General features: G+C 40.2%; 1 protein-coding gene across 1 annotated transcript in view; it reads right to left on the reverse strand.

Annotated features, from left to right (window-relative positions):
• Nucleotides 1–1,082: 1,082 nt before the first annotated feature.
• The window catches only part of LOC127563075 (zinc finger protein 260-like), a 298,396-nt gene continuing 291,669 nt past the window's right edge, over nt 1,083–7,809 (reverse strand). Inside the window, exon 6 of the transcript XR_007953883.1 lies at nt 1,083–4,797. The gene's annotated coding sequence lies outside the window, so the exon portion shown is untranslated. The remainder of the gene's footprint in view (nt 4,798–7,809) is intronic.

Raw genomic sequence — 7,809 nt, forward strand, 5'->3', positions numbered from 1 at the left:
TCCTTCATGAGCTAACCTGCCCAACAGGAGGGAGGGGACCAAGGACTGGGGGTTCCTTCTCCAGGCAAAGGTTCACCCAGACTGGATTCTGTTTATTCTATAAATAGAAATCAATTTTCCCACTTGGGAGAGGGCCTGCCTAACCTCATTAACATGCTAGAAGTAATCTCATTACTCCCTCCATGTCCTGCAGAAATGGACCTTTTCAGAAAAGTTTGGGCCTTACTTAACAAAAGGAAAAGAGTGGATCACAGATTAGTAATTAGTTATCAATATGATAGTGTACCATTTTCTCTCAGGAATTTAAATTGAGAAATCTCTTGTGAGCATAGTAGGACCAAAATGACATCACTGTGTCATGATGATGTCTTTTGAGTCATGCAAGCATAGTAATAACATCTATACTTCCATTGCTTTTGGGAAGGGCATATCAGCTGTCTTTGGAACATATATCGGTCAAAATTAAGTCTTCCCTGAACACAATGGCTATGCTGGCTCTGAGAAGTTATGTTCTTTGAAGCCAAGGACTATCTCACTTATTTGTTTCTATCTTTTGCACAGTACACCTAGAATATAGAAGTGCTTTTTCATTTATTGATTTGTTACATTTTTAAAAATCTCTCAAATAAGCAAACTATTTTAAAATTTTGTTTAAGTCAGCAAAAATCTACCTTCTTCCTCTCCTGAAACCATTACTCCTGTCCTTTCATTGAGAAAGGAAGAAAAGCAAAATCCAGTCATAAATGTGGATAGTCAATCATTACAAATTTTTTGTGTTGCCCATGTCAAAAAAAAATGTCTCATTCAATACTCTTTTATTTCTATCAGAAGATGAGGAGTTCGTCATTAGTCCTCTGGAATCATGATAGGTCACTATGCTGATCAGAGTTCCCATTTTTCATAGTGATTAATGTTTTCCATATTGTTATCATGGTATAAACTGTTGTATTACTTCTGCTCATTGAATTTTGCATCCATTTATACAAGTCTTTTCAGGTTTCTCTAAAAGCATCCCTTTCATCATTTCTTACAGAATAGTTTTCTGTGATGACCACGTATTTAAAATCAGCCAGAGTCAGGAATTCAAGTTAAGGGAAAAATCTTCAATCTTTATTCTTTTTGAGGTGAAGGAGGATTGCGATAGCAATATAGGCAGCTGCGACAGGAAGCCAGCCAGCAGAGGTGAAGGGGGATTGCAGGTGAAAGGGGGATCGGAGGTGATGGGGAGTTGTGATAGCAATGCAAGCAGCTGTGTCAAGATACCAGCCAGCAATCTCTCTTTCAGCTTCCCTTTCCACTTCCTCAATCCACCAAAACCATCATTTCCTATACAACACATCAGGACTTACACAAAGAGTGGGTGGGGCCATTCTTTCTCCAAACATATATAACAGAGTATGGTCCAATTGCTATTTAGCCTCACGTGCTTAGGACCTCAGTGCATCAACTCGAGCCTCAGCCCATTACATCTCCCGCTTTCTTTTGTTTTAGAACACAGGTGGTCATGCCATCCCTGATTCCTCAGGGAGGTCAGAGCCCCCAAGGGGAGGTGATCACACCCTCCTTGACTTCTCAGGAAGGGAGGTGAAAGCACTAAAAAGGAGATGATCACGCCCTCCCTGACATCTCAGGAAGGGAGATGAAAAGCACCAAAGGGAAGTGGGGGTTGCTAGCGGGTTTCTGGGCTGAATGGTCTTATTATGCACAAACCCATCAGCATGGGAGGTATTACACAAGCACATAGCAATAACGCAGAGGCTATTAGTGATGACCCTCCCCACAGTCAGTATAGGCTTAATGTGGTGTAACAAACATGAATTGTACACACAAGTAACAGCATAACAAACAATATAAATCAATATGGTGTTGTAAAAGATTGCCAGAAGTCCTAGAAGGAGGGTATGTAAATAGCAGTCACACATACGCCTTCTTCAGCAGCCAAGAGATAGTCCAAAACCAATCTATTGTCCATTGCTTCACATGTCAGGGAATCCAATGATGCCCCCAAGTTTTTGAAGTCCTGCAAAAGTCTTTTTATATGTTAGGGAATCCAATGATTCCAGCAGATTTTGAAGTCCTGTAACAGTCTTATCATTTCTCAGAAAATCCAATGATTCCTGAGGGTTTCAAGTCTTATGTCTCAGAGAATCCAATGATTCCTGAGAGTTTTCAAGTCCTACAACAATCTTATGTCTCAGAGAATCCAATGATTCCTGAGGGTTTTCAAGTCCTACAACAATCTTATCATGTCTCAGAGAATCCAATGATTTCTGAAGGTTTTGAAGTCCAACAATTTTCTATGTCCATGAGTCAAACGCCATAACTGCCACGCTCTTTAAATGGTGAGCACAATCAGCAACAGAACCACCCGATATTTCTTGGGCCTTCTCCTTCGTTTCAAGGGTCTGCTCCTTCTCTCTGTGATGGACAAGGCGAATACGGCTCGTTGGTACCCAATTCTTTCTCCTCCTGTAAAAATACAAGCAAACCCTCTTCCCCAAGCAGTTAACCTATACAATTCCCTTCTATTTGCCACTTTCTGGATCCCTCCACATCACCTGGCGATTATCTAAAGATAGTGGAGCTGTTTGCACTGGACACTGTCCTGTTGTGTTAAAAGGCCTGTAACCTGTAATTCTGTTGCTTTTCTGTTGGTTGATGACATCAGAGTCCTGAATTTCTAAAGACTCTCTGGGTGTAATCTCAGTTGCTATCATGCTCCACCTATCTTTTGATTGATACCTTGGAGCTGGGCCCTGCCTCTCATTTCTCTCATTGGGTCAATCTACATTCAGAGGCCCAGTGAAAGCCTCGATTACATTTTGGATAAGGGGTTTTGGGTTTTATTCTCTTACCCTGTCTTCTCATTCTATCTCCATACCTACAATGAGCTCTCAAATGTCCAACTTTTCCACACTGAAAACATCTACGAGTCTCTCTGGTAGTTCCTTGCCAGAAGGGACCCTTTCTTCCCATATTGGGATCTTGGGAAGTCTGCATCATAGCCTGGCTATAAAAGGCATTTGTGCCCACTGTGGCACAGCGTCTTATGAGCGCCTCTAAAGGAGCATCCTTGTGCAGTCCTAGTATAATTCTTCTGCAGACCTCATTAGCATTTTCCTTAGCAAGTTACCTTATCAAAATGTCTGTTAACTGCATTTTCACCATTAGTTCTTGTGATAGCTGTCTGCAAACATCCCACAAAGTCAGCAAAGGGTTCATTTCCTCATAGGTTGCTATGGAATAATTAATCTGTATTGCATCTGCATAGGAACCTACACCTGTTAGGAGGTCATAGGTGATTGCAGCATGAACTCCACTTTGACTATTTTGTTGGGCTTGTATTCCACAGAGCTCACTATATTCAGAAAGCCACAGGTTCTAGGCATACCCTTCCTATAGATTTCCAGTCATTAGGGGTCAAAATTTCAAAAGCCAAGTTCTGTAATAACATCTTAACATAAGCTGATGTAGCCCCATAAAAAGTGCAAGCCTTTTTCAGATCTTTGAGGATTTCTATAGCAAAAGGAGCGTATTTTCTACTTTCTTTTTTTTTTTTTTTTTTAATTTTCTACTTTCTTGACCTGAAGAACTAAACTGTTGAATTACAGGAAAAATGTGGTGTTGAAATTCTGATACATTTCTCCCTTCCTCTTTGGCCTTAATTAATTGCTTTTGCAATCTACTCATAGGAGCTGCTGGATGCTGGGGGGGAGGTGCTGGTGCTGTCACTGCCCCCCCACTACTCCTCCTCCCTCCATCCCAGAGGATGGAGTTGATAGAGGAGAGTCAATTACTTGCTCTTTACGGGGCTGAAGTTGCCTCAGATTCACCACACCCTTGAGCCTCACTTATCTGTGGAGATATGGTCATTAATCTATTCATTATCTTCCTCCTTTATCTCAGGCTTCCCCATTTGGCTATTCCTAGAGCTTTTTCTCTTTCTTTTATAACTTATCCGATTTCTTAAGGCCAACTGTATTATATCGTATAAATAGAATGCCTCGATGGAAATTGAATGAGGACCGTTTTCATTGTAATATGCAGAGAGCTGTTGCCCAATTAATGTCCAATTATCTGGAGAGATTTGCTCTTCCTCTAAGAACCAAGGGGAGGTGCGTTTTAATGTACCCAGAAGTCTAGCTATCTGTTCCCAAGTTATAAATAGCCCTTGATCTTCTATCAGCTTAAGCATGCTTTCTGTAGCGCCACTCCTGGGTGGGGGTGGGGGATGAAGAATCTTTAGCTAGCATCGCTCCCATTTCAGCCAAAAAAGGTTACTAGTTTAGTCTTTAAGAAAGTAAGTTCCCTGTTTGTCTTATACTCACCTAAGTTCCTGGTCACTGTAGACTTCTTCAGTGAAAGTAGGGTCCTTGGTTCCCACGCTTGGGCGCCAAATGTGATGACTGTATAGTTAAAATCAGCCGGAGTCAGGAATTCAAGTTAAGGGAAAAATCTTCAATCTTTATTCTTTTTGAGATGAAGGGGGATTGCGATAGCAATATGGGCAGCTGCGACAGGAAGCCAGCCAGCAGAGGTGAAGGGGGATTGCAGGTGAAAGGAGGATCGGAGGTGAAGGGGGGTTGCGATAGCAATGCGAGCAGCTGTGTCAAGAAACCAGCAAGCAGTCTCTCTTTCCGCTTCCCTTTCCACTCCCCTGCCTCCACCCACCAAAACCATCATTTCCTATACAACCCATCAGGACTTGCACAAAGAGTGGGCAGGGCCATTCTTTCTCCAAGCATATATATTAATAGAGTATGGTCCAATTACTATTTAGCCTCACGTGCTTGGGACCTCAGTGCATCAACTCAAGCCTCAGCCCATTAGTTTTCCATCACATGTATATCCTATGACTTGCTCAGTATCCCCAATTGATGAGAACCATCTCAGTTTCTAATTCTTTGCCATCTCAAAAGAACTCTTTTCTAAATTTTGAACTGAATCTGTAAAGATATTGGCAAAAATGATAGTAAAAGACAATAATATTTAAGCAACTTCATCTCACATAGAAAAACAAGCCTTGGGGCAGTTAGGTGGTGGAGTGGTTAGAGCACCAGTCCTAAAGTCAGGAGGACCTGAGTTCAAATGTGATCTCAGTCACTTAACACTGCCTGGATGTGTGACCCTGGTCAAGTCACTTAACCCCAATTGCCTCCTCAGAAAAAAAAAAAAGAAGAAAAACCAAGCCTTTAAAGGTAGCCTTCCAACTATAGAAAAAGGGTGGAAAGGAAGTGCTTTCTTTCCTACCTCTCACTTGTTGGGAAAAGAAGTCCTTTAGGACAGCTAGATCAGGGATATTGGCTTCTCTGGGATATATAATTCAGGGAAGAAAGGGAAGAAAGCAAAGGATTGTGGCCTGGGTCTGGAGGGCATGGCCACTATCCTTGCACTCCAATCAGTTCTGGTTCTGCTGGTCCTTCCTAGCAATCATCAGGGACAGACAGCCCTTCTACCATTCAGTAAAGCCAAGGTGGAGTCCAGAACAACAATGCTTCTCCTGATTTCTCTGGAAGAATCTGTTACAGAAAGATGAGAAGCTTACAATTTGCCAACTCGACTCTGCCTGTCAACCAATCAACCAATTAATAAACATTTAAGTGTCTCCTATATCTCAGGCACAGCCATAATGACCAAATGGCAGTCCCTGCCCTGGAGTACATTACAATCTAACAGGAGAAGACAATACACAAAGGGAAGCAGAAAAGAAGGAAGGTATTGAACAGAACGAAGGAGAGATCCACAGGATAGCTGGGTGGTGCTGTAGAAGTGCATAGAAGCATGCTAAAAAACAAAACATTTTTAGTTCAATTGAAAATATGAAGAAAAATCTTTTGTCCAATTCCTGGTGAGGTAGTGGATACAATGCTGGATCTGCAGAAAGTCTAAATCTATCCAACCTACTAGGTAATTAACCCTTGCTAACTAAATCACAATCTTTGTCTGCCTCAGTTTTCTCAACTATAAAAGCGAAGGAAAAAAAATAGCACTTCCCAGGATTGTTGTGAGGATCAAACAAGATAATCGTTCAAAAACACTTAGCACAGTGCCTGGCACATAGTAGGCCTTAATAAAAGTTGATTGACTTGCTTTTAGGAGATTGAATAAAAAGTCAAGAATAACCTTTCTCAGAAAATGAATTAAGAGTAATGATGAAATTTAAATTTTCTTATAGTTAAAATCATCACCTTCCCCACCCCCTGAAGTGATTAGACTATTGCCCCCTTTTCTCAACTCCTGGAAAGATTACAGTATTTATTAGAGGAACTTCAAGTTGCCTCTTACCAGCTAAGGGTTGAAGGAGAAGACCTTGAGGGGAATGATCAAAGACAAATGAACTCTAGACAATTCTCCACCTGATTTCTGAATGATTGACTAATTTATTAAAATAAAATGTTAATCTAGAAGTTTTATGATTTTGTGATGTAATGTTACATCAAATTGCTATGAGAACAGCAGTGTCCTGAGAACATAGGGGAATGTCAATTTAGACATTTCTCTATTATATTTGGATTTAAAATAATGGCAAAGTAATAAAAAAAATTTCCATTAGACAGTAAGCATTAAGCACTCTGCCAAGTGTTAGGAATACAAACATATTTTTAAAAAGGCAGTTCCTGTTCTCAAATACCTTACAATCTAGTGGAAAACAACACATAAAAGATGATGAAAGAAAGGGAGGGGAGAAGGGGATGGAGGTCCTAAACATGAAGACATGATAGAGAAGTCCAAATGGTGGAAGTAGCTGGTGAAAATGGGGTGAAGCCTGTAATGTACCCCTTTCTCAAAAAAAGGCTCTGGAGCCCATGGTCCTGTCCTCTGGTCAGAGGATGTTGTCAAGGGAGCAGAAAGTACTGAGATAGAACACCAAGCAGATTTAATTTAATGCTGGACAAATCACTTAAATTCCATATACTTCTGTTTCCTCATCTATAAAATAAGGATAGCAACTACTTGCCAGGGTTGTTGTGAAGATAAAATGATAACAATTATCAGAGTTTAGCACAGTGCCTCGCACTCAGCTATTATTGCTTCTTAAGAAGGTGTTAATGCAACTACATGTGAACATTTTTTCCAAGTTATCTTAGATTTATGGGAACCTTCTCCCATAACTCCAACAAAGACTGACTCAAGACTCAAAACTTCTCCCAAAAAGATGTTCCGGGAGTGGTATGACTTCTCTCTTCTGGTTCCTCCTCTGATTCTGGTTCATATTCCCTGGCTTAGCTCATCTTGGAATGCCAGAGGCTATCACTTGACAGACTTTTATTTTGTGAATGTCTCACACATCAAACGACTCCTTGATATGGACAGTTTTCAAAGAAATCCCACTTATCCAAGAATCATATAAAAATGTTCTAAATCACTAATAAGAGAAATGTAAATTAAAGCAATATTGAATTTCCACTTCATATTTATCAGACTAGAAAAGATAAGTAATGTAGAAAATGAGGCTAAAGGAGCTATTGGGAAAATCCACTCACTGGTACATGATGGAGCTGGTAAAATGGGTTCAGCCATTCAGGAAAGCAATTCAGTTATGATCCAAAAGTTACCAAAATGTGCTTGAGCTTTCATCTAGCTAGATCACTACTAACTCTGTACCCCCAAAGAAGTCAATGAGGAAAAAAATCTCAATATGTACAAAAATATTTATAGCAGATCTTTTTGTAGTAGCCAAAAATAAGGAATTCCTCCTTCCTCCTAATGGGGAATGGCTAAATAAATTGTGGCATAATGATGTAATGGAATATTATTTTGCCATAATAAATGGTAAAGTGAATAATTACACAATAAACAAAGATCTTT

Source organism: Antechinus flavipes, chromosome 4 (genome assembly GCF_016432865.1).
Source record: "Antechinus flavipes isolate AdamAnt ecotype Samford, QLD, Australia chromosome 4, AdamAnt_v2, whole genome shotgun sequence".
In the NCBI taxonomy this organism is placed as follows: Eukaryota; Metazoa; Chordata; class Mammalia; order Dasyuromorphia; family Dasyuridae; genus Antechinus; species Antechinus flavipes.